This window comes from Oncorhynchus clarkii, chromosome 10 (assembly GCF_045791955.1).
Source record: "Oncorhynchus clarkii lewisi isolate Uvic-CL-2024 chromosome 10, UVic_Ocla_1.0, whole genome shotgun sequence".
Taxonomy (NCBI): domain Eukaryota; kingdom Metazoa; phylum Chordata; class Actinopteri; order Salmoniformes; family Salmonidae; genus Oncorhynchus; species Oncorhynchus clarkii.
Window position 1 is genome coordinate 70,672,084 of NC_092156.1, and position 25,411 is coordinate 70,697,494.

At 43.6% G+C, this 25,411-nt stretch overlaps 1 protein-coding gene across 3 annotated transcripts in view; it reads right to left on the minus strand.

Annotated features, from left to right (window-relative positions):
* The window catches only part of LOC139419119 (tet methylcytosine dioxygenase 2), a 64,369-nt gene that overhangs the window by 33,129 nt on the left and 5,829 nt on the right, over positions 1 to 25,411 (minus strand). The window contains exon 1 of one of the 3 annotated variants that reach the window (XM_071169060.1): positions 22,615 to 23,326. The exons of 1 other annotated variant lie outside the window; for it this stretch is intronic. The gene's annotated coding sequence lies outside the window, so the exon portion shown is untranslated. Of the gene's footprint in view, positions 1 to 18,139; positions 18,240 to 22,614; positions 23,327 to 25,411 lie in introns of those variants that run through there. One more of the 3 variants, XM_071169062.1, reaches the window with a different exon arrangement.

Consider the following 25,411-nt stretch of genomic DNA (forward strand, 5'->3'; position numbering starts at 1 on the left):
TCAACTTGAGGTGCAGGTGGTTGGCAGGTGGGTGGGAAGCCAGGGGTTAGTTGTTCAGCAGTTTTATGGCCTAGAGGCAGACACTGTCTCTGAACCTGTTGGTCTGAGCCCTGATGCTCCGATACCGCCTGCCAGGATAAGTTTGACCTTTAAGATCATAATGACTATCGGAGACCGATCGGAGATCTGCTCTACGGAGACTCTTTATGAATATGGACCCAGTGTGCTGGAGGTTTTGGGGGACAGATGTTCATTCACACAAGGCCATCTCACTGTGTGACCGATAAACCACCTCACACTTGTGAGTTGTGTCACATGTGCTCGTCGCAGAATCCCATGATGCACCTCCGATGGTCACCCATGCCTCCTCTCTCTCTCTCTCAACATGTGAGCGGCTGGCTCTTCCAACAAAAGGCTTCTGTGTTTGCAGCACTCCGCAGTTAGTCTGCCTCCTCCCCCCTCCCCGAAACATTTGCATGCTGCATGGAATAGTGCAATGTTCTTTTTTCTCCAAACGCCTGCAACTCATTGAATCGGAAATTAAAATGGTTAGGCAGCGTCCCCCCCCTCCCCCCTACTCTCCTACTCTCCTACTCTCTGTCTGAAGCAGAATCATGTAGACTCACTGCTGGTATACCAGACCTACCTGTTGGAGGCTCCCACTGTGTTCTCAGTGTTTGGGATCGGTGCCTGGATGACACAGTACACTAGCAATACTCCATCCTTCTGCATGAATGAAATGAGAATGTAGCATCAGCGAGAGCGTTACACTGAGGGGGGTGTAATAGGGGAGGATGTTGACGCAAATTCCATCAGCGACATCAAAGCAGCCAGTTTGGTTCAGATGAAATCAGATCACAGATTGCTTAGAGCAGTCTAGCGATCTACAAGCACAAACTTCATGCTCAGGACACTGCTTCTTCCTGACTGTAGAATGCTGAAAAAGCTCAACTTACTTACTTGAAGTAGGCAGCATATTCCCCTCACCTCCCCTACGACCTGCTCATGTTCAAGGATCTGTTGCCTGGCGACATCCACTGCTCTATTGGTCACTCCATACATTCAGTATGAAACTGCCACCGTTGTACAACCCATCGGTTTCTGGGACCAATGAGAATGTTCAGAATGTGTTCGCATTCTACAAGACGTCGGGGAGGAAAGCAAATCCAGACTCATTATGGAGAGGAAATGGTAGTGGACGTGGCTGGCTAGTCAGGCTAAAGGATCTGACTTTAATATGCAAAAATATAAAAGATGAATTTATATTCTTGGTATACATTTTCCACAAACCCCATAGAAATCGAACAAAAAAACGATGGAGTGGATAGTCCATTCAAGAACAGTATATCCAATCACTGTGGCTGCATTTCCCCTTCAATTCACAATCATTTCAACTGATTGCTGCCCACACCTGCCTGCCCGTCCAGCATCACTACTCTGGACGGTTCTGACTTAGAATATGTGGACAACTACAAATGCCTAGGTGTCTGGTTAAACTGTAAACTTTCCTTCCAGACTCACATTAAGCATCCAATCCAAAATTAAATCTAGAATCGGCTTCCTATTTCGCAACAAAGCCTCCTTCGCTCATGCTGCCAAACATACCCTCGTAAAACTGACTATCCTACCAATCCTTGACTTCGGCAATATCATTTACAAAATAGCTTCCAACACTCTACTCAGCAAATTGGATGCAGTCTATCACAGTGCCATTCGTTTTGTCACCAAAGCCCCATATACTACCCACCACTGTGACCTGTATGCTCTCATTGGTTGGTCCTTGCTTCATATTCGTTGCCAAACCCACTGGCTCCAGGTCATCTATAAGTCTTTGCTTGGTAAAGCCTTATCTCAGCTCACTGGTCACCATAGCAGCACCCACCCGTAGCACGCGCTCCAGCAGGTATACTTCACTGTTCATCCCCAAAGCCAATTCCTCATATGGCCCCCTTTCCTTCCAGTTCTCTGCTGCCAATGACTGAAACGAATTGCAAAAACCACTGAAGCTGGAGACTTATATCTCCCTCACTAGCTTTAAGCACCAGCTGTCAGAGCAGCTCACAGATCACTGCACCTGTACATAGCCCATCTGTAAATAGCCCATCCAACTACCTCATCCCCATACTTTTTTTTATTTTTATTCTCCTTTGCACCCCAGTATCTCTACTTGCACACTCATCTTCTGCACATCTGTCACTCCAGTGTTTAATTGCTAAATTGTAATTACTTTGCCACTATAGCCTATTTATTGCCTTACCTCCCTAATCTCACCTAATTTGCACACACTGTATATAGACTTTTCTACTGTGTTATTGACTGTACATTTGTTTATTCCATGTGTAACTCTGTGTTGTTGTTTGTGTTGCACTGCTTTGCTTTATCTTGGCCAGGTCACAGTTGTAAATGAGAACCTGTTCTCAACTGGCCTACCTGGTTGAATAAAGGTGTTCTCAACTGGCCTACCTGGTTGAATAAAGGTGTTCTCAACTGGCCTACCTGGTTGAATAAAGGTGTTCTCAACTGGCCTACCTGGTTGAATAAAGGTGTTCTCAACTGGCCTACCTGGTTGAATAAAGGTGTTCTCAACTGGCCTACCTGGTTGAATAAAGGTGTTCTCAACTGGCCTACCTGGTTGAATAAAGGTGTTCTCAACTGGCCTACCTGGTTGAATAAAGGTGTTCTCAACTGGCCTACCTGGTTGAATAAAGGTGTTCTCAACTGGCCTACCTGGTTGAATAAAGGTGTTCTCAACTGGCCTACCTGGTTGAATAAAGGTGTTCTCAACTGGCCTACCTGGTTGAATAAAGGTGTTCTCAACTGGCCTACCTGGTTGAATAAAGGTGTTCTCAACTGGCCTACCTGGTTGAATAAAGGTGTTCTCAACTGGCCTACCTGGTTGAATAAAGGTGTTCTCAACTGGCCTACCTGGTTGAATAAAGGTGTTCTCAACTGGCCTACCTGGTTGAATAAAGGTGTTCTCAACTGGCCTACCTGGTTGAATAAAGGTGTTCTCAACTGGCCTACCTGGTTGAATAAAGGTGTTCTCAACTGGCCTACCTGGTTGAATAAAGGTGTTCTCAACTGGCCTACCTGGTTGAATAAAGGTGTTCTCAACTGGCCTACCTGGTTGAATAAAGGTGTTCTCAACTGGCCTACCTGGTTGAATAAAGGTGTTCTCAACTGGCCTACCTGGTTGAATAAAGGTGTTCTCAACTGGCCTACCTGGTTGAATAAAGGTGTTCTCAACTGGCCTACCTGGTTGAATAAAGGTGTTCTCAACTGGCCTACCTGGTTAAATAAAGGTGTTCTCAACTGGCCTACCTGGTTGAATAAAGGTGTTCTCAACTGGCCTACCTGGTTGAATAAAGGTGTTCTCAACTGGCCTACCTGGTTGAATAAAGGTGTTCTCAACTGGCCTACCTGGTTGAATAAAGGTGTTCTCAACTGGCCTACCTGGTTGAATAAAGGTGTTCTCAACTGGCCTACCTGGTTGAATAAAGGTGTTCTCAACTGGCCTACCTGGTTGAATAAAGGTGTTCTCAACTGGCCTACCTGGTTGAATAAAGGTGTTCTCAACTGGCCTACCTGGTTGAATAAAGGTGTTCTCAACTGGCCTACCTGGTTGAATAAAGGTGTTCTCAACTGGCCTACCTGGTTGAATAAAGGTGTTCTCAACTGGCCTACCTGGTTAAATAAAGGTGTTCTCAACTGGCCTACCTGGTTGAATAAAGGTGTTCTCAACTGGCCTACCTGGTTGAATAAAGGTGTTCTCAACTGGCCTACCTGGTTGAATAAAGGTGTTCTCAACTGGCCTACCTGGTTGAATAAAGGTGTTCTCAACTGGCCTACCTGGTTGAATAAAGGTGTTCTCAACTGGCCTACCTGGTTGAATAAAGGTGTTCTCAACTGGCCTACCTGGTTGAATAAAGGTGTTCTCAACTGGCCTACCTGGTTGAATAAAGGTGTTCTCAACTGGCCTACCTGGTTGAATAAAGGTGTTCTCAACTGGCCTACCTGGTTGAATAAAGGTGTTCTCAACTGGCCTACCTGGTTGAATAAAGGTGTTCTCAACTGGCCTACCTGGTTGAATAAAGGTGTTCTCAACTGGCCTACCTGGTTGAATAAAGGTGTTCTCAACTGGCCTACCTGGTTGAATAAAGGTGTTCTCAACTGGCCTACCTGGTTGAATAAAGGTGTTCTCAACTGGCCTACCTGGTTGAATAAAGGTGTTCTCAACTGGCCTACCTGGTTGAATAAAGGTGTTCTCAACTGGCCTACCTGGTTGAATAAAGGTGTTCTCAACTGGCCTACCTGGTTAAATAAAGGTGTTCTCAACTGGCCTACCTGGTTGAATAAAGGTGTTCTCAACTGGCCTACCTGGTTGAATAAAGGTGTTCTCAACTGGCCTACCTGGTTGAATAAAGGTGTTCTCAACTGGCCTACCTGGTTGAATAAAGGTGTTCTCAACTGGCCTACCTGGTTGAATAAAGGTGTTCTCAACTGGCCTACCTGGTTGAATAAAGGTGTTCTCAACTGGCCTACCTGGTTGAATAAAGGTGTTCTCAACTGGCCTACCTGGTTGAATAAAGGTGTTCTCAACTAGCCTACCTGGTTGAATAAAGGTGTTCTCAACTGGCCTACCTGGTTGAATAAAGGTGTTCTCAACTGGCCTACCTGGTTGAATAAAGGTGTTCTCAACTGGCCTACCTGGTTGAATAAAGGTGTTCTCAACTGGCCTACCTGGTTGAATAAAGGTGTTCTCAACTGGCCTACCTGGTTAAATAAAGGTGTTCTCAACTGGCCTACCTGGTTGAATAAAGGTGTTCTCAACTGGCCTACCTGGTTGAATAAAGGTGTTCTCAACTGGCCTACCTGGTTGAATAAAGGTGTTCTCAACTGGCCTACCTGGTTGAATAAAGGTGTTCTCAACTGGCCTACCTGGTTGAATAAAGGTGTTCTCAACTGGCCTACCTGGTTGAATAAAGGTGTTCTCAACTGGCCTACCTGGTTGAATAAAGGTGTTCTCAACTGGCCTACCTGGTTGAATAAAGGTGTTCTCAACTGGCCTACCTGGTTGAATAAAGGTGTTCTCAACTGGCCTACCTGGTTGAATAAAGGTGTTCTCAACTGGCCTACCTGGTTGAATAAAGGTGTTCTCAACTAGCCTACCTGGTTGAATAAAGGTGTTCTCAACTGGCCTACCTGGTTGAATAAAGGTGTTCTCAACTGGCCTACCTGGTTGAATAAAGGTGTTCTCAACTGGCCTACCTGGTTGAATAAAGGTGTTCTCAACTGGCCTACCTGGTTGAATAAAGGTGTTCTCAACTGGCCTACCTGGTTAAATAAAGGTGTTCTCAACTGGCCTACCTGGTTGAATAAAGGTGTTCTCAACTGGCCTACCTGGTTGAATAAAGGTGTTCTCAACTGGCCTACCTGGTTAAATAAAGGTGTTCTCAACTGGCCTACCTGGTTGAATAAAGGTGTTCTCAACTGGCCTACCTGGTTGAATAAAGGTGTTCTCAACTGGCCTACCTGGTTGAATAAAGGTGTTCTCAACTGGCCTACCTGGTTAAATAAAGGTGTTCTCAACTGGCCTACCTGGTTGAATAAAGGTGTTCTCAACTGGCCTACCTGGTTAAATAAAGGTGTTCTCAACTGGCCTACCTGGTTGAATAAAGGTGTTCTCAACTGGCCTACCTGGTTGAATAAAGGTGTTCTCAACTGGCCTACCTGGTTGAATAAAGGTGTTCTCAACTGGCCTACCTGGTTAAATAAAGGTGTTCTCAACTGGCCTACCTGGTTGAATAAAGGTGTTCTCAACTGGCCTACCTGGTTAAATAAAGGTGTTCTCAACTGGCCTACCTGGTTGAATAAAGGTGTTCTCAACTGGCCTACCTGGTTGAATAAAGGTGTTCTCAACTGGCCTACCTGGTTGAATAAAGGTGTTCTCAACTGGCCTACCTGGTTGAATAAAGGTGTTCTCAACTGGCCTACCTGGTTGAATAAAGGTGTTCTCAACTGGCCTACCTGGTTGAATAAAGGTGTTCTCAACTGGCCTACCTGGTTGAATAAAGGTGTTCTCAACTGGCCTACCTGGTTAAATAAAGGTGAAATAGAAAAAATACAAAAATATTTGGATATGAATTTAAATACATTTGAAAATATTCCCAAGAAAAAGCTGCTAAACTAAGCTGCTGTGTCTGTGTCTTTGCCCTGTGTCCCCTGTCTTTAGATCAGGTGTCCCAGTGACCAGAGGCCATTGCTGATTCCTATCTGTTGTTGGGTAATTGTCTCTGCTCTCCCCCTCTCAACGTTTCACCTTTTCTGATGTTACAGAGGGGTACATCAACATATGAATAGAGGAGAAAGGGAAGGTTCCTCACTGGAACTAATTGGTGTTTGTCTCAAGTCACTCAATAATCTTGTAAAATGGTGTTATATAAAATGTTTGCAACACATATGCATTACTTAGTTGCTATTAAAACAAGGAATGTCCATGTGGGCTTCTAGCTCCTTCCTCAAATCTGCAGAAATAAAATGGTCAAACTACACTACACATAAAAACATATGTGTACACACCTTCAAATGAGTGGATTAGGCTATTTCAGCCACACCTGTTGCTGACAGGTGTATAAAATTGAGCACACAGCCATGTAATTTCCATAGACAAACATTGGCAGTAGAATGGCCTTACTGAAGAGCTCAGTGACTTTCAACGTGGCACTGTCATAGGATGCCACCTTTCCAACAAGTCAGTTCATCAAATTTCTGCCCTGCTAGAGCTGCCCTGGTCAACTGTAAGTGTTGTTATTTTGAAGTGGAAACGCCGCATAGTGGTGGGCCACACAAGCTCACAGAACGGGACCGCCGAGTGCTGAAGCGCGCAGCGCATAAAAATCGTCTGTTCTCGGTTGCAACACTCACTACCGAGTTCCAAACTACCTCTGGAAGCAATGTCAGCACAATAACTGTTTGTCGGGAGCTTCATGAAATGGGTTTCCATGACCGAGCAGCTGCACACCAGCCTAACATCACCATGCGCAATGCCAGTCATCGACTGGAGTGGTGTAAAGCTCTGCACCATTGAACTCTGGACCAGTGGAAACACTTTCTCTGGAGTGATGAATCACGCTTCACCGTCTGGCAGTCCCACGGACAAATCTGGGTTTGGTGGATGCCAGGAGAACGCTACGTGCCCAAATGCATAGTGCCAACTTTAAAGTTTGGTAGAGGAGGAATAATGGTCTGGGGCTGTTTTTCATGGTTCGGGCTAGGCCCCTTAGTTCCAGTAAAGGGAAATCTTAATGCTACAGCATACAATGACGTTCTAGATGATTCTCTGCTTCCAACTTCGTGGCAAAAGTTTGTGCAAAGCCCTTTCCTGTTTCAGCTTGACAAAGCCCCCCGTGCACAAAGCAAGGTCCATACAGAAATGGTTTATCGAGATCGATGTGGAGGAACTTGACTGGCCTGCACAGAGCTCTGACCTCAATCCCACCGAACACCTTTGGGATGAATTGGAACGCTGACTGTGAGCCAGGCCTAATCGCCCAACATCAGTGACCGACCTCACTAATACTCTAGTGGCTGAAGCAAGTCCCCGCAGCAATGTTCCAACATCTAGTGGAAAGCCTTCCCAGAAGAGTTGAGGCTGTTATAGCAGCAAAGGGGGGACCAACTCCATATTAATGCCCGTGATTTTGGAATGAGATGTTCAACGAGCAGTTGTCCACATACTTTTGTTTATGTAGTGTAAATCCTGCAAAATTCTGCAAAATGTATGTATTAGTTGCCTTACACAAAAAATGAATGGCCTTAAAAGGTTTATTGATATAAAGCTCTCAAACTCTGGACCTCGAAGCCAGTTCCACTGCTTTTTTCCCATTGTCCCCCTATAATCAGGGACTGATTTAAACATGGTACACCAGGTGTGTGCAATTAATGATCAGGTAGAACAGAAAACCAGCAGGTTCCGGACTTCGTAGGGTAAGAGTTTAATTAAACCAGTTTAATGAGACGGTTGATAATCTTGCAGTACATTTGGATCAGAGTACAGATGTAGGATCTTAATTAGACCTATAATTGTCACAGCAAAATAATCCTGCAACAACAGGATTTGAATGTTTAGTCCGTAATGTTTCTTGATCGTTGGTTTAGCTATTTTGTTAGGCTACATGGAAAGTGCAATACTGTAACTAAATCAAATCAAATTGTATTTGTCACATGCTTAGTAAACAACAGGTGTAGACTAACAGTGTAATTCTTACTTACGGGTTCTTTGCCAACAATACAGTTAAAGATGAAAAATAAAACATGGAAATAGTGACGCAAGGAATAAATAAACAGTGAATAACAGATATCAAGTTGTATTAATGTGTTTTTCAGTGAATTTCTGTAAATCACAAAGCTAATCTACATTTCCTGCGGTACAGGGGAATTCTCAGCGACAAAAGATGAATCCAGTCAAAGCATGTATCAGTAGTTTAAACAATAACAACAAGTTGTCCTCGCTCGTTTCGGTAACAAGTTGTCCTCGCTCGTTTCGGTAACAAGTTGTCCTCGCTCGTTTCGGTAACAAGTTGTCCTCGCTCGTTTCGGTAACAAGTTGTCCTCGCTCGTTTCGGTAACAAGTTGAGGGATGGGGCTGGAGAAATGTAACCACTCTCAAATTCATAGACTGAGCTATGGATGAAAGTACCGACCATCCATGATATACAAACTATAGTTTTAACCATGTTTTCAGGCTGTATAGTGTTTGTTTACGTTTTACTTGGTTTGGAGTAAACCAAGCTTATATTTTGGGTTCTGATCGGATACGACAGTTGAACTAAAGCTCATGAAGCATTTCTAAGTTACATTCTTCAGGAATCAATGGGTACATATTATTAAAGACCAAAGGCGTAGCAGACCCTTTTAACAGAAGGTGTTGATTTCCCTTAGTCGACTATTCCATGTACAGAGGGATTCATTTAGGCAAAGTAAGATCCAACATCTGTAGCTAGCTATCCACATGGCTGACTCTCTCTGTTATAAGATGGATATCATGTACATTATACACAGGATATTAGATTAACAGATCAAATTGTTTTCCAGTGGAAAATGTCTGAAGTTGAATCAAAAGTTTATCACATTTATTTGGAGAAATAGCAGTAGTGTGGTGTTTTACAGAATGAGTATAATAGTTTCTATTCTTTTCTGGAAACTGAATATCTCAACTTAAGCAGTTCTCTCTAGCTTTCTCTCTCGTGTCTCTGGTATAAGGTGGGTTCGTTTTGACATTCTCTTCTATAACCATGCGGTTTCCCTGTCTGAGGTGAAAGAGTCTAGAAATGTAATAACGAGAAGCTCAAATGTGTACATTGTAGTGTACAGTCTAGCTCGTCAGCGCTCGCTCCTGTCTCTGGTTTGGTTTGAGGTGGGTTAGATTTAACATTCTCCTCTGCAACAGAACAGCTTCCTGTTGGTGCCTGCAGTCCAGGCCTAATCACCAGATTATGACACGATAAAGGCAGGGTGTGTCACATGACTTGCCTCTGGAGCCCTAGAGCACTGAACTCCCTCTCTCTGTGTGTCTCTCCCTCAACTGGCTGTGGAATCCATTTCTGTTTCTGCAGACTGTTCAACCTCATCTAGTGGATGTATTTCCCAATGCAAATAAGAATACAAACTATGCACATGTTCATGCACCTTTTAAAAACTCCTCAGACATTTTAGGAGTTTGTTATACATACTGTAATATTCAATAGAACTAAAAGAGACACATCATGACATCTTCAAACTAGGCTAAACTGTAACCTAGTTTAAAGGCAGCCTGTTTGTATGTAATACCATTGCATTTACCGCAGTACTTTGGCTCAAATGACATCAACATACACGGTAATACCCTTCCTAAAATGTTTTCCTTGGATCTACACTAATAGATGACCTCAAACACACCTCACCCACTCCTGTTTGTAATTTCATCCCAGAAACCCCCAACCCCCTAAATGAGGGGCCTGAACTTGGTCCTGCCTCTGCACCATACACCCCCAACCCCCTAAATGAGGGGCCCGAGCTCCTGCCTCTGCACCATACACCCCCAACCCCCTACCTCTGCACCATACACCCTCGACCCCCTCTGCAAATGAGGGGCCCGAGCTTGGTCCTGCCTCTGCACCATACACCCTCAACCATACACCCCCAACCCCCTAAATGAGGGGCCCGAGCTCGGTCCTACCTCTGCACCATACACCCTCGACCCCCTAAATGAGGGGCCCGAGCTTGGTCCTGCCTCTGCACCTCACCCCCAACCCCCTAAATGAGGGGCCCGAGCTTGGTCACCTACACCCTCAACCCCCTAAATGAGGGGCCTGCCTCTGCAAAGTACACCCCCAACTTCCTAAAAGAGGTGCCCGAGCCTGGTTCTGCCTCCGCACAATTCACATAGTCTAATTGAAGGCAGATGTGGCACTCTGTTTCTCTGTGGTACCGATTCACATTGAGGTATTTGTTCTCCTCTCTCTGTAGTGTACAGTGGGAGTTAATGGACGGTCTCTTTTACCTCCACAACTGTGCTTTGACATCTATTCATCAGCGTTTCATCCACACAATGTGTTTCAAATTCGACTTCAGTTTATTCACATTACTTTACTTCAATCAAATATTTCAGTTGCGTTTAGTGAATAGGGATCTCATCTGACAAAATCACTGAGTTGTTCCAACTATCAATCTCTTTGATCATGCATTTTCAGGTAGAGATACCTCACAAATCACCTGCTGCTCTCTACATACCCTCACGATAGTACACTCTTGTCTCTTCTATAGCAGGTGTAAAATAAACACAGACCGGACAAGTAGATGCACAATGGATTATGGTCACTGTAGTTAATTACCACGTTTTATGTGCTAAACTCTGTGGAATATTAGCCTGTTGGAAACTACAACTCCCTTCTATATCACACAGTTCAGGCTGGATCTGATTTATCTCTAGAGAAACTATGCAATGTGTGCCATTGAGCTCACAGAAAAAAAAATAACGAAATGTAATTCAAATAATTTAACCGGTATTGGTCAATTAGTTGTTTAACAAATTAAAAATAACAGAAATAGCAGTTAATCGCTCAGCACTATAAGTCAGACTTTTTTGATGTCTCAAATTCAGATTGAAATATGAGCGTCACTCTGGTGACTGTGGTGACTGTGAAAAGTCTCTATAGCTACTTTTTCATCAAATACCTGGTTATACTGGATGCGGCCCAAATTGCACCCTATTCCCTATATAGGGCACTACTTTTGACCAGAGCCCTATGGGGCACTACATAAGGAATACGGTTCCATTCAGGATGCAAACACTGACACAGATGTCAATGATAACCTGTCTGACTGGCTTTTTCTCTGGTTGTGGGTTGGGTCCATCCTTTCCCATCCACTTCTGCCCTGATCTCACACAACTCGCTCAGCAGGAAGTATGACTGGGTCATTTGCAAGCCCTGCACACGCAAACTGCCACAAGTCATTATACAACAACCGTACTATTAGCTGTGTGGTGTGCTTACAGTTAGATCTGCTCCGCTAGCATTAGCCTTGTTTGTTCTGTAGCAATATACCTTTTGAGATGATCCAAACAGTCAAGCCCCGCTACGCAATCTTGCCTTGTACTGTTGTCTTCCTATCAGGGAAGCACCACTTGTGCGTTTCATTTGGATTGACTCTTGCTGAGTGGCTTACTTACTGACGTCAGAGTTTCTTATTGTTGACGGCAGCAACAAAACCCAAGCCTTAGATTTGATCCTGAAACACAGTTATAATTTTCTATTAATACTGCAACCAATGTTAGTGGTACATATCATCTCTGTGCTGGTTTTCAATGGCGTCAATATGCATTGACTGCATGGCCCTGTCCTCCCATATCCAGGTCCACAGAAGTCTATGCTGATAGGTTGGGGTTGATCATTAGCCCAGACTGGACTGGAAATGTGTAACCTTGGGGTTTACCCCTCTGAACCAACTGACCCAGGATCATGGGAGACTCAGTCACCCCGGACTGGCCCTGACCCTGCATGGCTTAGCATGTGTTATTGACCTGTGCACACCAAGCTGCTATACAGATAAAGCCCTGTGTCGTGTGTCGTGTGTGTGTGTGTGTGTGTGTGTGTGTGTGTGTGTGTGTGTGTGTGTGTGTGTGTGTGTGTGTGTGTGTGTGTGTGTGTGTGTGTGTGTACTGTGTAAACCGGCAACATGCTTCACAACCCACCCAACCTCACACAGCACACTCTCCAACCCCTCTGCCTCCCTCTACACCAACCATCCACCATTCCCTTTGTCTCTGCGCCACAGTCAATATATCTGACTAAACTTGATGAACTGTTGTGCGCTGCAAAGTTAATTTCTTTCAGAGTGCACGGTAGCCATGGCGACCACCTTATTAGTGCGCTGAAGCCATCTGCTCTAAACATTAACCGGAGAGCGGCTGAGTGGACAAAAGCTGCACTGGCAGGGAGTACATGTGCTTTACTCATTGATCCTACTCAGAGTGGATCGATAGAAAGCCACATTTGTGGTTGTTGCTACTATGGTAGTGTTCGGCCATTTTGATTTTCTGTTTTCTCAAAACCAGACTTCTTTTAGTTTCTTTTTTTGGTTTGCTGGAGCTTGGAGCTGCATGAACTGTTTTGGTGAAAGCAGTTTGTTTCATGTCCAAAATACTGAGATATATTACATTTCAACATACTGAGATATACTACATTTCATAATAGTGAGATATACTACATTTCATAATAGTGAGATATACTACATTTCAACATACTGAGATATACTACATTTCAACAGCTCTTTTCTCCCAGTGTTGCTGTGGAACTCCATATTTAGACGGTGGTTTAGTATTACCTTGCTGACTGTATGCTGCCTTGCACCGTAGCACTGTTGGTGCCGCTTTTGTGAGCAATCGCTGTTAATGATTTAAATAAAAATGGAATTGAATACCTTATATGATTGTTCTGTTACACTTGACTGAAAGCATCTTTACCCACTGACCCAAGACTCATCTATCATGAAGCGAAAAACGTATGTCATTTTTAGGCCAACTTATGAGGGATCCCAATGTTTCTATTCTGCAAGCCCCCAGACCTGGCAGTATACTTATCTCACCTCACTGGAACATTTATTTAACAAATGCTTTGTTTCTGTTTGAACGATCCAAATCCAACCCAGGGTGCCTTTAAACAGGAAGGGGAGGAGCCTTTAAACAGGAAGGGGATGTGCCTTTAAACAGGAAGGGGAAGTGAACAGTAAACAGGGTGCAGGGAAACATATGAAAAGGAAATCATAACATTAGACACACATGGCAGTGGAGGAATCCAAAACCCCAAACGCCTTCTCAACAGATCTTATCATTAAATAGAATAGGGCTGATCTGTATGAACGACACATGAGAACTAGGGGCCAATCTAAAATATGTAGTAGTTGCACACAAAACAACAACAACAAATAGGCCAGTCATTTTACATCTCTTCTCTTGGTAACATTTAACATTAAGTTGCTCTTGTGTAGTAATAACAATGTGTTACACAATACTTTAGTAATATCATTTAAATTATAGGCATTATGTTAGGTTACATCCAAAGCATGAATGCAGTGCGTTCACCTGGACCTAAGTGAATGAGAAATATTAGTGATGTTCTCCACTGTTTGAGCTCAGCTTGCAAAATATTGATATCCTTCCACCACATTGGTTTCCAAGCAGCCTGACCTAAACGAGTGTTGCTATGGTCCCTCTTTTCCCTCCACTCAACTGACATGAGGCACGTGACTCCCTCTCCTTATATGGAAGCAGCAGGATCACAAATCACTCTGAGTGAGGGATGCATTCTACGAATTAAGGTTCCCAGAGAAGGACATTGAGGCACCACTAATCAAGTGGCAGATGAATTTATTTTTCCTACCGTGCCATTTCTCTTACACCCATATATAGTTTTTAATGTCGCTCTCATTTATTTAAATGACTCAAGGAGCTATATGAATCATTAATCATGTTGCACTACTATCAGGCCGTTTAGTAGGTTACTGTGCATAGCTGTACATATAGACTGTTGTTCCTTTCACTGTGAATGCCTTCCCTGGCCTGTAGGCCTATAGTCAAACACACCTGGAAGACTAAGCAAAGGACTGTGGTGTGGTGTAGATAAGGGTTGATTATTCAATCAGTAGAGCAGGGAGGACACAACAATTCACTCCACCAAGGGAATCAAAAAACAAAGATGGCCGCCGCTGCTAAAACCTCCAAAAGCTGCTGAACCAGACTTTTTCCGCAATTCGCAATGTAAATATGCACGTCTGCATGAAAAACAAACAGCCTTGACATTGGGAGGGGGAAGGGATTGAAAGGAGAAGCACCAGCTGCCGCACCGGTCTCATTCCACTGAGGAAACCTCATATCTGAGGCTGGGCTAGGCTGTTCGCTATGAGCCTTCAGAAGAAGTTAGTGATGTCATTCAATGCAAAGTATGGCCTTGGGTAAGGTTTATGCTCTTGAATGACATTCAGGACCAGCTGTCTTTGTGTGCTCCATGCTGCTCCCTGTGTAGACAACAGGGGGAGGGAGAAGCCACTTTACCTGACAGCCATTTTTAGTAGGGCGTGTGAAATGCCAGGGACCTCACGATATGATATTATCACAATACTTAGGTGCCGATACGATATGTATTGCGATTCTCACGATTCTATATGCATTGCGACTTCGATACTGAGATTTGATGTTTGAAACATATTGCTCATATTGCTCTGTCTGCTGCAGAAAGACAATAGAGAGCATGAGCAAATGAGTTTTTAATCAGTCAGGGAAATAAAAGTGCTAAAAAAACATTTGCTAACTTTTTAAACAGAAGATGGAGAACAAGCTATAGGATGAAAAATACCAGTGTTGGAGCAGAGGTACAGCCGACTGACTACCTCTAGCTAACTCTATGTACAGTCGCATTTGATTTCTTTTTTAAACCAATTCTTGGAGTCAAATATAATAATAATAATAATAATATTCAGTACATTTTAGATGAAGGCAAACAGTCTCAGAAGAAGCAGTTGTTTATATGTGGTCCCTGTGTGGATTCCTCAGTCATGGGGGGAGGATTGGGTTCCTCTTCAGATCATGCGACTCACTAATGAAAGCATTAGTTATGGAGATACATTTTCAGATCTTAACCTTTAAAAAAAAAATCCCAGATCCGGATGCAGATTGTGCAGCTCGGTACTTTGACAGTAAAATGCTTTCATCCTTCTCCATTGGCCTTAAAAGGAACACTTTGATTATCCAATTACACCCCTACATTCTGGGTTCAGATCTCTAGATCTGTTGTGTCTCTCTTGTGTCCTTAGAGTCAACTTTTTGAGTTAATTGATTGACCTCCTTCACACTTTGGATGGGTTTTGACCCATAACCCTTAGCTTCTCACCCTAACTCTGCTGGTTTGTGGTTGGGTTGTTCTTAGGGCAACTACCAGCCAAGCATCTTGATGAGGTGTGTGTGTGTGTGTGTGTGTGTGTGTGTGTGTGTGTGTGTGTGTGTGTGTGTGTGTGTGTGTGTGTGTGTGTGTGTGTGTGTGTGTGTGTGTGTGTGTGTGTGTGTGTGTGTGTGTGTGTACTGCTGCTCTCCACACACTCACACTCGCATGTTATAAACCACAGCTATAGTCAACCATACTGTATCAGACAGCTAGTAGTCAACCATACTGTATCAGACAGCTAATAGTCAACCATACTGTATCAGACAGCTAGCAGTCAACCATACTGTATCAGACAGCTAATAGTCAACCATACTGTATCAGACAGCTAGTAGTCAACCATGCAGTATCAGACAGCTAGTAGTCAACCATACTGTATCAGACAGCTATAGTCAACCATACTGTATCAGACAGCTAGCAGTCAACCATACTGTATCAGACAGCTAGTAGTCAACCATGCTGTATCAGACAGCTAGTAGTCAACCATACTGTATCAGACAGCTAGTAGTCAACCATACTGTATCAGACAGCTAGTAGTCAACCATACTGTATCAGACAGCTAGTAGTCAACCATACTGTATCAGACAGATATAGTCAACCATACTGAATCAGACAGCTAGTAGTCAACCATACTGTATCAGACAGCTAGTAGTCAACCATACTGTATCAGACAGCTATAGTCAACCATACTGTATCAGACAGCTAGTAGTCAACCATACTGTATCAGACAGATATAGTCAACCATACTGTATCAGACAGCTAATAGTCAACCATACTGTATCAGACAGCTAGTAGTCAACCATACTGTATCAGACAGCTATAGTCAACCCTACTGTATCAGACAGCTAGTAGTCAACCATACTGTATCAGACAGCTAGTAGTCAACCATACTGTATCAGACAGCTAGTAGTCAACCATACTGTATCAGACAGCTAGTAGTCAACCATACTGTATCAGACAGCTATAGTCAACCCTACTGTATCAGACAGCTAGCAGTCAACCATACTGTATCAGACAGCTAGTAGTCAACCATACTGTATCAGACAGCTAGTAGTCAACCATACTGTATCAGACAGCTAGTAGTCAACCATACTGTCTCAGACAGCTAGTAGTCAACCATACTGTATCAGACAGCTAGTAGTCAACCATACTGTATCAGACAGCTAGTAGTCAACCATGCTGTATCAGACAGCTAGTAGTCAACCATACTGTATCAGACAGCTAGTAGTCAACCATGCTGTATCAGACAGCTAGCAGTCAACCATGCTGTATCAGACAGATATAGTCAACCATGCTGTATCAGACAGCTAGTAGTCAACCATACTGTATCAGACAGCTAGTAGTCAACCATACTGTATCAGACAGCTAGCAGTCAACCATACTGTATCACCACCACAACACCCCTGTCGAGTTACACTGGATCAATCTTACACACACACACACACACACACACACACACACACACACACACACACACACACACACACACACACACACACACACGCATTAATTCATGAGAACTACAGTCTAAAATCTGGTCTTTGATGAAAACAAATTCCCCTGGCGCTGTTTTATATCTGTATTGGATTTAGACACTGTTGTGTAGTGTTCAGTTGTTTTATCTAACCCTGAACTCTCTGAACTTTGCCAACCCGACCTAGTCAGAACTCTACCCAGCTTGGCTATATTTGGAGTTGGAAGGCAATGCTAGGGCAACTCCACTCACTCAGTCACGTGGTGGTTTTGACTTACTCTACATTCTTGACAAAGGGAAAATGAACTGGTTTGCCATTTGCACAGCAGGTAATAGTAAATATCCCCCAGATTTTAGAAAACCACATTTGCCAATGAATTGGCACCTCTTCAAATAGTCTGCCTCATCAAAAGGCAACATAGAGGAAACCAACACGAAAGATTCTCGGAAGGGGAGATATTAAAGTGAAACTAATCTAAACGCCTTCAGAAGTGTGTGTTTGATACTCCAATATTCCGCTTTTTGGGGTTTCATTTCTGCCATGACTTCAGCCACAGTAAACTTCTTTCCTTTATTCATCTGAGAAAGGCTCAACCAGTAAAAGTTACAACCAGTGAGTAATTACAAGAAAAGCACCTAGTCATTCCATGCGCTGGGCAAACTGAATACCCGTTTCTCATAACCTTTGTTTTGATCTTTGGACTGAATATTGCAACACGGTATGAAAACAGATAGCATGCTTCTAGTTCAATTACTAGCTTGGAGCCAGCCGTACTGGTGTGTAGGCTTATTTAGGCGTTCACGTGCTCTGGAGTCTTTGCTGTCAGCGTGGCGGGAGCTCAGAGAGACGCTGACGCTGTCTTTAGCGTTGCCATGTTCTGCTTTCCAGACACTACCTTGGCCAGCGTCAATCTTCGTCTCTCGCTCACTCGCTTCACCTCTCCGCCTCCCCCCTTCCTTTCGCTTGTGGTGGTGTCGGGGACCGATGGCAGCGTTCAAATATCTTAGGAGCAGAGAGGAGCGGCCGAGTGGCGGGAACGGGGAAGAGATGCTGCTCGCTGTTACGTAACGAGGTCTACTCTGGAATGCCTGGATGGTGTTTGTAAACAGTGGCGGCCATGTGCTCACACTCACGTGGAGACCGGAAAGGGAGTCCTGTCCTAGTTGTGCCCTCACCGGCAGGTCTACTCACCCTTGAGGTAAACCCCAACCGGCTGACATCGATACACACTTCAAGGGCCAAAAGAACACTCCCTCTGGTCGGCCCGTGCCACTTAGTCTCAACGAGACAGCCGTATCACTGCAAACCGTAGCCATGATTAAAACACAGAAAGACGAATAGAAGGGCCAAGGCCTCTTCGAGAGAAAGAGAGAGAGAGAGTTACAACACTGTATATGAGTGTAATATTTACTGTACATTTTTATTGTTTATTTCACTTTTGTTTATTATCTACTTCGCTTGCTTTGGCAATGTTAACATATGTTTCCCATGCCAATAAAGCCCTTAAATGAGAGAGAGAGAGCGAGAGAGAGAGGTGTTCTGTAGTGGGTAGAGTTGCTTAATCGCAGGAAGAAGATAATTGTGTAATTCTAGCGATGAGTAACAACCAGGGCAGGGCCAAAAAGAAAAACTGTGGTTTCTATACCAACAGTCAAATGCCAAACGAGGACAGAAATGCTGGGTGATCTTTTGGGAAATGAAACTCTTTCATAATATTGTTTAGAAACACACACCATAGAAGCTGAAAAGCTAGAAGTGACTCATTTGAACACAACCTAAATGCCTTGTGATGAGACAATCTAGAGGTTATAATGTAAATCATAAAGTAGACTATCTGGACAACATGCATGTTGAAAGTAAAGGCCATGCACATTGAATGACATAAAGAAATTGCATCCAATACACTCATGTAATAAGGCAGTAATAACCGATTGCAAGTTTTACCACGATTCTTCAACTATCGAGGCTGGGAGCAGCAGAGAGCTAAATCAATATCTCCAGAGGTCAATATGAGACACAGTATGTCGCCATTTTGTCTGAGGAGGAGGAACGTGATCAACAGAGCCAGGTTGGTAGCTACACAGAGGCAATGCATGTCTCTTAACCTGTTCCACTCTCTGCAGCAGGGTTACCGTGGCCTTTGGGGTCGAAATGTGATGCGTGGCCTGCGGTTGGAGGTCAGAGGTAAAACCCTGCCCATTGTGAATGGACAGCATTGTTGCAGAAACCATGGAGACTGAAACCACTGGACATTCTTACCCCCAAAGCTTGATATTGTCTTTTCTCCCTTAGATAACATAAAGAGGAAGAAGCAAGAGGAGTAGTCCAACCATACCCAGCTTTATCAGTGGGTGTGGATTGATGAGAACAGACATGTCCATTCTTGTGATTGATCTTTCTGACTGGACTGCCCCCCCCCCCCCCCTCCTCTAGCCACCATGTGTTGACATTCTCCCTACTAGGATCTGTGGCTCAGATATGGTGCCTTTTTCCAATGCTGATGTAACAACACATGTGGTGCTAATGAAAACAGCACAAAGGGAAAATGGAGGTTGTGTGTTCAAGACAATATCTTGGCTTGCCAAGTGACTCCTGTCTTGTGTAAAGGCCTCCTTCTGTGCTAAAATTACACAATCTAGTCCTTGCTTTGGGCACAATATTTTACCCATAAATGAAGTATCAACTTTGACTTTTTTGTCTCGCTTTATATCTGTACTTATGATAGAACACTATTATCTTTTGATAGAAGTTGAGAAACAAACTGTTGTATAGCAATCTTGCTGTCTGATACCATCTAATGTACCCATTGAAGTAAAAATGTCTTCCTCGACTAACATTCTGCAGTATCAATGATGTAAGCAGTGCAATGTGCATTGCATTCAGTCTACTTACTGAGAAATGCAGTCAACAACTCAAGGAAGACACTTAACTCAAAGACAAAGTCCATGCATCCTCCAATACTGGCTTGCAGCTGTTTGATCCACTACAAAATAAAGCTAGTCTTATCCTTTAGCTTAGGATAAGCATACAGCTTCAATATGAATCAAGTAGAATTATTTTCACTCAAGGCCTATTTCTCTACATTATCTTATCTGGGGCAAATGAGCCTCAAATGGCACAATTCATTTCAAAACATAAAAAAACAGTATACTACCTCATCCAGTCAAAACAAACTTCAGGAGAACTATGGAGGACTACGGTGCACTCCCCTAGTTACGTTACGAGATAGGTTGTCGCTGTGCAGTCACTGACCATGCTTACCAAATCAAAACAGAGCCGGAGCCACGCTGCCATTGTTGCATCGAAGGCTTTTGATTCCTTCTTCAAAATATAATTAAACTGTAAATATTTAAATAATGCTCTCTGTTCTCTGTCACGGAGGAACATTTTAGTTTGTCGATAGTTCTGTGATAAAGATATATATATACAGTGCCTTGCGAAAGTATTCGGCCCCCTTGAACTTTGCGACCTTTTGCCACATTTCAGGCTTCAAACATAAAGATATAAAACTTGCAATCATGAAGTGATAGATTAGCTTTGACGGTGGTCCTCAAGGCCCATTTGACAAACAACTGACATTTTTGCTGAACATAACTGCAGTTCCCTCCAATATGTTTCACCCCGTTAGGCTAGCTTTAGCCTAGTACATTTACCCTGGCATTCCAAGCTATCACAGGTGATATTAGTTTGTAGCACTTGGCCTTCATTGTTCTAGCATTAGTATATGTTAGCCTCTGCACCGTGCACCTCCCCTTGGCTGTGGTGTTTATTTACAACAGCTCATTAGTAGCCACTTGTTGTGCTGTGCTCCCCCTGGGCAGGCATGCCTTACTTTGCATTTCACACAAACTACTACTGCTAGCTGCTATTGTGGGATGACCCCCGATTGAAAGTGCATGCAGGGCCAGCGCAATACACAAGCCGGAATACACAAATAAGGGCAAAAGATAGCAGGCCTTTATCTGTGTAATATTCTAGTAGCTCATTATGATGCTAATCCTAAATGTGGCCTGTTAGCAAATTCAGCAAAGATAACAGAAAAACAACACGCTCCATTAGCAACTCATTTGTTCAAGGGAAGAGAGGTGTTGGACTAATAAAACCAGTCATCTTGGTTAGTGTAGCTTGGATGTGTGTAGGAATCCCTGTTATTCGTTAGTACTGTATCTGACAGCTAGCATAGCATAGCTATGTATTGATTGTCGAGCTAGCTAATGCTGATGTGCCTCGGTTTGTTTTATTTTCAATTCAAGTAAATGTGTGTCAAATAAATACATGACAAAATATGGCAAATTGTGACAAAAACAAATGTCAACAATATCGAATCATGTCTGTTCATCAGTAAAACATAAATGCAAATTGAGATCGAGTAAATGCTAGAAACACCTCCATTACTGCCTTTGTTTTGACAATAATCTGTTTATTAAAGGTACTGTCTGCTGCCTTCTTGCATGGCAGCGCATGTGGTTTGCCCAGACACATTATCTCAGAATCTCACAAAAGGCAACATATATAATTTTATGTGTTAAATGATTAATATGTAAAACAGTAGGAAAACTGTTTGCATAATGCAAAGCTAACATGTCCTAAAATGTTATATTATAGTTGTTGTTGTTCAATTGCTGGATTCTTAACATTTTCATGGTGACTTCATGGTGTAACAGAACTGAGTCAACTTCTGGGAGACATATTTGTTGGGGTCTAGTTGGGAAAAAAATCTATTTCAACCCTCGGAAAATTCCTGCTTCCAGGATTCCAATTCTTGTGTCGTTCAGCTAATGGTGTGATCGGATTGAGTTTCAATATCCTTTCAAGCTTCTGACCTCATCATCCCTCTGCTATCCACCACAATTCTCTTCTCTCTCTCTTCCACTCCTTGGACTGTGCTGGCCTGCCTTTGTGTCTGCTTGTCATTCACCGGTGAATGCATTGAAAGCTGATTCACAGGATGCACAAAGCCAGAAGCTAGCTACACTCTCCCCCGCTCCCAGCTCTCTTTCCCAGGCACTACAGTCTTAGTGATGTTCTAAATTAGACCCAATCCATCTTTTTAGCTTGAACATAGCAGACAATAACCAACACAAGAACACAACCGTGAGACCACAAAGAAAAAAGGACAGAAACTGACTGCATGAATGATTTCTGGTTAAAGAGTCCTTCTCTATGATAGATTTGCAGAAGAAAAATGACAATATTTTCCCTGGAAAACAAAGCACTCAAATAAAACATCAAAATAAGGACAATTACCATTTTAGAGATGAGATATATTTTTCAACTGGGAGCTAGCTGCGTCTCTGTTGCACTGAACATCAGAGGGATTTGCCTTGTTCATAATGCCTCAAGAAAAGTACTGAACAAGGTCTCCATTTTCTACACTAGACACATTCCTAAGGCTACTTGAGCGTCCACTGACCAACATCAGAGGCAAAAAAAACTGAGATCTCTCTATTTCAACTAGCAAAAAAAGAGAAAAAGAAAATTGTCAGCCATGTTGGAAGGAGAAGCTTTATCTAATATCCCCCACCTTATTAATTTAGCTAGCTCATGCTTTTGCTGAGGGAACATTAGCATGCCTTGTACTAAGCCACAGAGCCACCGAAAAGACCAACAAAAGGTCAAAAGGAGAAGGACAACGAGTGCCAAAAACAAACGGAGCTGAGTCTTACCTCTTTTTACGTCCCTCCACTGTGTAGAAATTCCAACAAACCGTCTGGATCTCCTCTTTAACAAATCCTAAAGGGCCGCCATCTTGCTTCCTTCTGTTCTTCTATGAAACGGACTATCCTCCAACATCAATATTCATGGGGCCAGTCTCTGACGTCAACGTCGACTCTTATCATCAGGAGGAGAAGCCCGGTCGGTCGGTGGTGTGTCCCTGTTGGCCACTCTGAGTGCCACACATATGTAACTGGCAGAGAAGCAGCCAGCCAGCACGCCGTGTAGACAAGTTGTGTGTGTGTGTGTGTGTGTGTGTGTGTGTGTGTGTGTGTGTGTGTGTGTGTGTGTGTGTGTGTGTGTGTGTGTGTGTGTGTGTGTGTGTGTGTGTGTGTGTGTGTGTGTGTGTTCGTTGTGTGTGTGTGTTCGGTGTGTATGTGTGTGTCAGTGGTAGAGTCTTGCCTTGCCTTGCCTTGCTGGCAAAGCTAAAGTAATGAGAAAACCTCTCTCCTGGTGAGTCCCTCCACCACACAAAGGGCCTGGTCTTTCTTTCCCCCTTTTTTTCCCTTCTTCTCCTTCAGCCGCACACAATAGTGCACACTATGACTACGGCTGGCCCCAAGCAGCGGACTGGATCTGCACAGTGACAGGACATGGGTTCCGCTTCGCCGTCCAATCCCTTTAAACTGACTCTACAAGCTTTCTGAGCTTATCTGTCTGTCTGAGAAACAGAGGATTGGAGAGTAGGAGGGTGGCGCACTCCCCCCTTCCTTTAGTCAGACAGGAAGAGTGTGTGTGTGTGTGTGTGTGTGTGTGTGTGTCTCAAGGAAACTCATGCCGAGCTCTAGGGGGATTTTTCCCCCACCCCTCTCTCAGTCTTGACTTCCTGGTTCTTCTTTCGGTTTCATCAGTTTTTCTCAAGCTGTCATAGGTCGCAGGAGTTCCCCTATTGCCTCGTGGCTTCTTTACGACTCCTTGGAGACTTGCTTCTTCCACTCAGTCTCTCAAGACAGTTAGCTTCGTCTTCAGAGTACGCGAGTCGAGCCCTGCCCTCATTTCCAATGCTTCTTCTGGGTTTTGTTTTGGCATGCCTTGGCTGTAATGCAGGCTCATTTTTGGAGCAGGCGTAAGACAACACTAACCTTTGAAAGGATTCATACAGGCAGCAGCATCTTTTTCTTTATGTGTCTGCCAAGAGCCCCACCTCTTGTTGACATTGGCCACGTGGGCTAGTAGCGAGGGAGACGGCGGGAGAGGGAGACAGCGGGAGAGGGAGACGGCGGGAGAGGGAGACGGCGGGAGAGAGGGACGGACGGAGAGAGAGCGAGAGGGACGGAGAGACAGAGAGAGAAAGAGAGAGGGGAGAAAGAGAGAGGGGACGAGATAGGGAGAGATAAAGAGGGAGAGGGTGTGTGAGAGCGGGAATGTTTAAAAATACTAAATTCAGCTCTGTGAGGTATTTGAGAAACGAGGACGGACCTAGCATGGCTGTCAGGACGTTTAATTAGCTGCTACTGCACACCACCCAGCCAGGGGCTTTGTTTTGAGTTTCCCTGACAGTTATGTAGTAGTTGCCACTGTTTCCATGAGCTACTACGCCTACCCTCTGTCAGCATAATAACTGTGTTGGACTGTTGCCATCATGATATAACCCAGAAATTAGGAAGTCGGCAAACTTGTTTCTTGCATTAATGTAAAATCGCAGTTATAGGATTTCTTTTAGAACTATTCACTAGGTTTTGTGCTGAAATACTGTTGGTGAAGTGCTTGCAAATGGGATTCGTATGGATCTTTCCCCATTAGGCCTATTTGCTTCGTTGTTTTGCAAGAAGAAGAGGCAATGGCACTACATAAGACCTAGACCAGCCTACTTAGTCCATGACTAAGTGTATGTCTATGTCTGCTGATGATTAAACATTGTACACGTCTGTTACCACTGTAAGTGAAATCAATGCAACACTTAAAAAGAGCTGCAGTCAGTTTTAAAATAAATTAGTCCTAAATATTTCAAAAACTAAAAGCATTGTTTTGGGACAAATCATTCACTACACCCTAAACCTCAACTAAATAATGTCTTAATTGAGCAAGTTGAGGAGACTAAACTTCTTGGTGTCACCCTGGATTGTAAACTGTCATGGACAAAACATATTGATGCAACGGTAGCTAAGATGGGGAGAGGTCTGTTCGTAATAAAGTGCCGCTCTGCTTTCTTGACATCTCTATCAACAAGACAAGCCATACAGGCCCTAGTTTTGTCTCACCTGGACTACTGTCCATTAATGTGGACAAGTGCCACAAAGAGGAACATAGGCACATTACAATTGGCTCAGAACAGAGCAGCATATGCCCTTAGATGTACACGGAGAGCCAGCATTAATAATATGCATGTCAATCAGTGAAGGTTCCTCAAAGGAGGAAGGGGAGGACCACCCTCAGTGAATTATTATTTTTTTTAAATAGTGAAACATTTTTAAAAAGTTATCATTTTTAGATAAAACTATACTAAATACAATCACGTCTCCAAATAATTGATTAAAACACACTGTTTTGCAATGAAGGTATACAGTAGCCTCAACAGCACTCTGCAGGGTAGCACCATTGTGTAGCCGGAGGACAGTTAGTTTCTGGGTACATTGACATCAATACAAAACCTAGGATGCTCCTGGTTCTCACCCCCTTCCATAGACTTACAAAGTAATTATGACAACTTCCAGAGGATGTCATCTAACCTATCAGAGCTCTTGTAGCATGCACTGACATGTTGTCCACCCAATCAAAGGATCAGAGAATGAATATAGTACTGAAAGC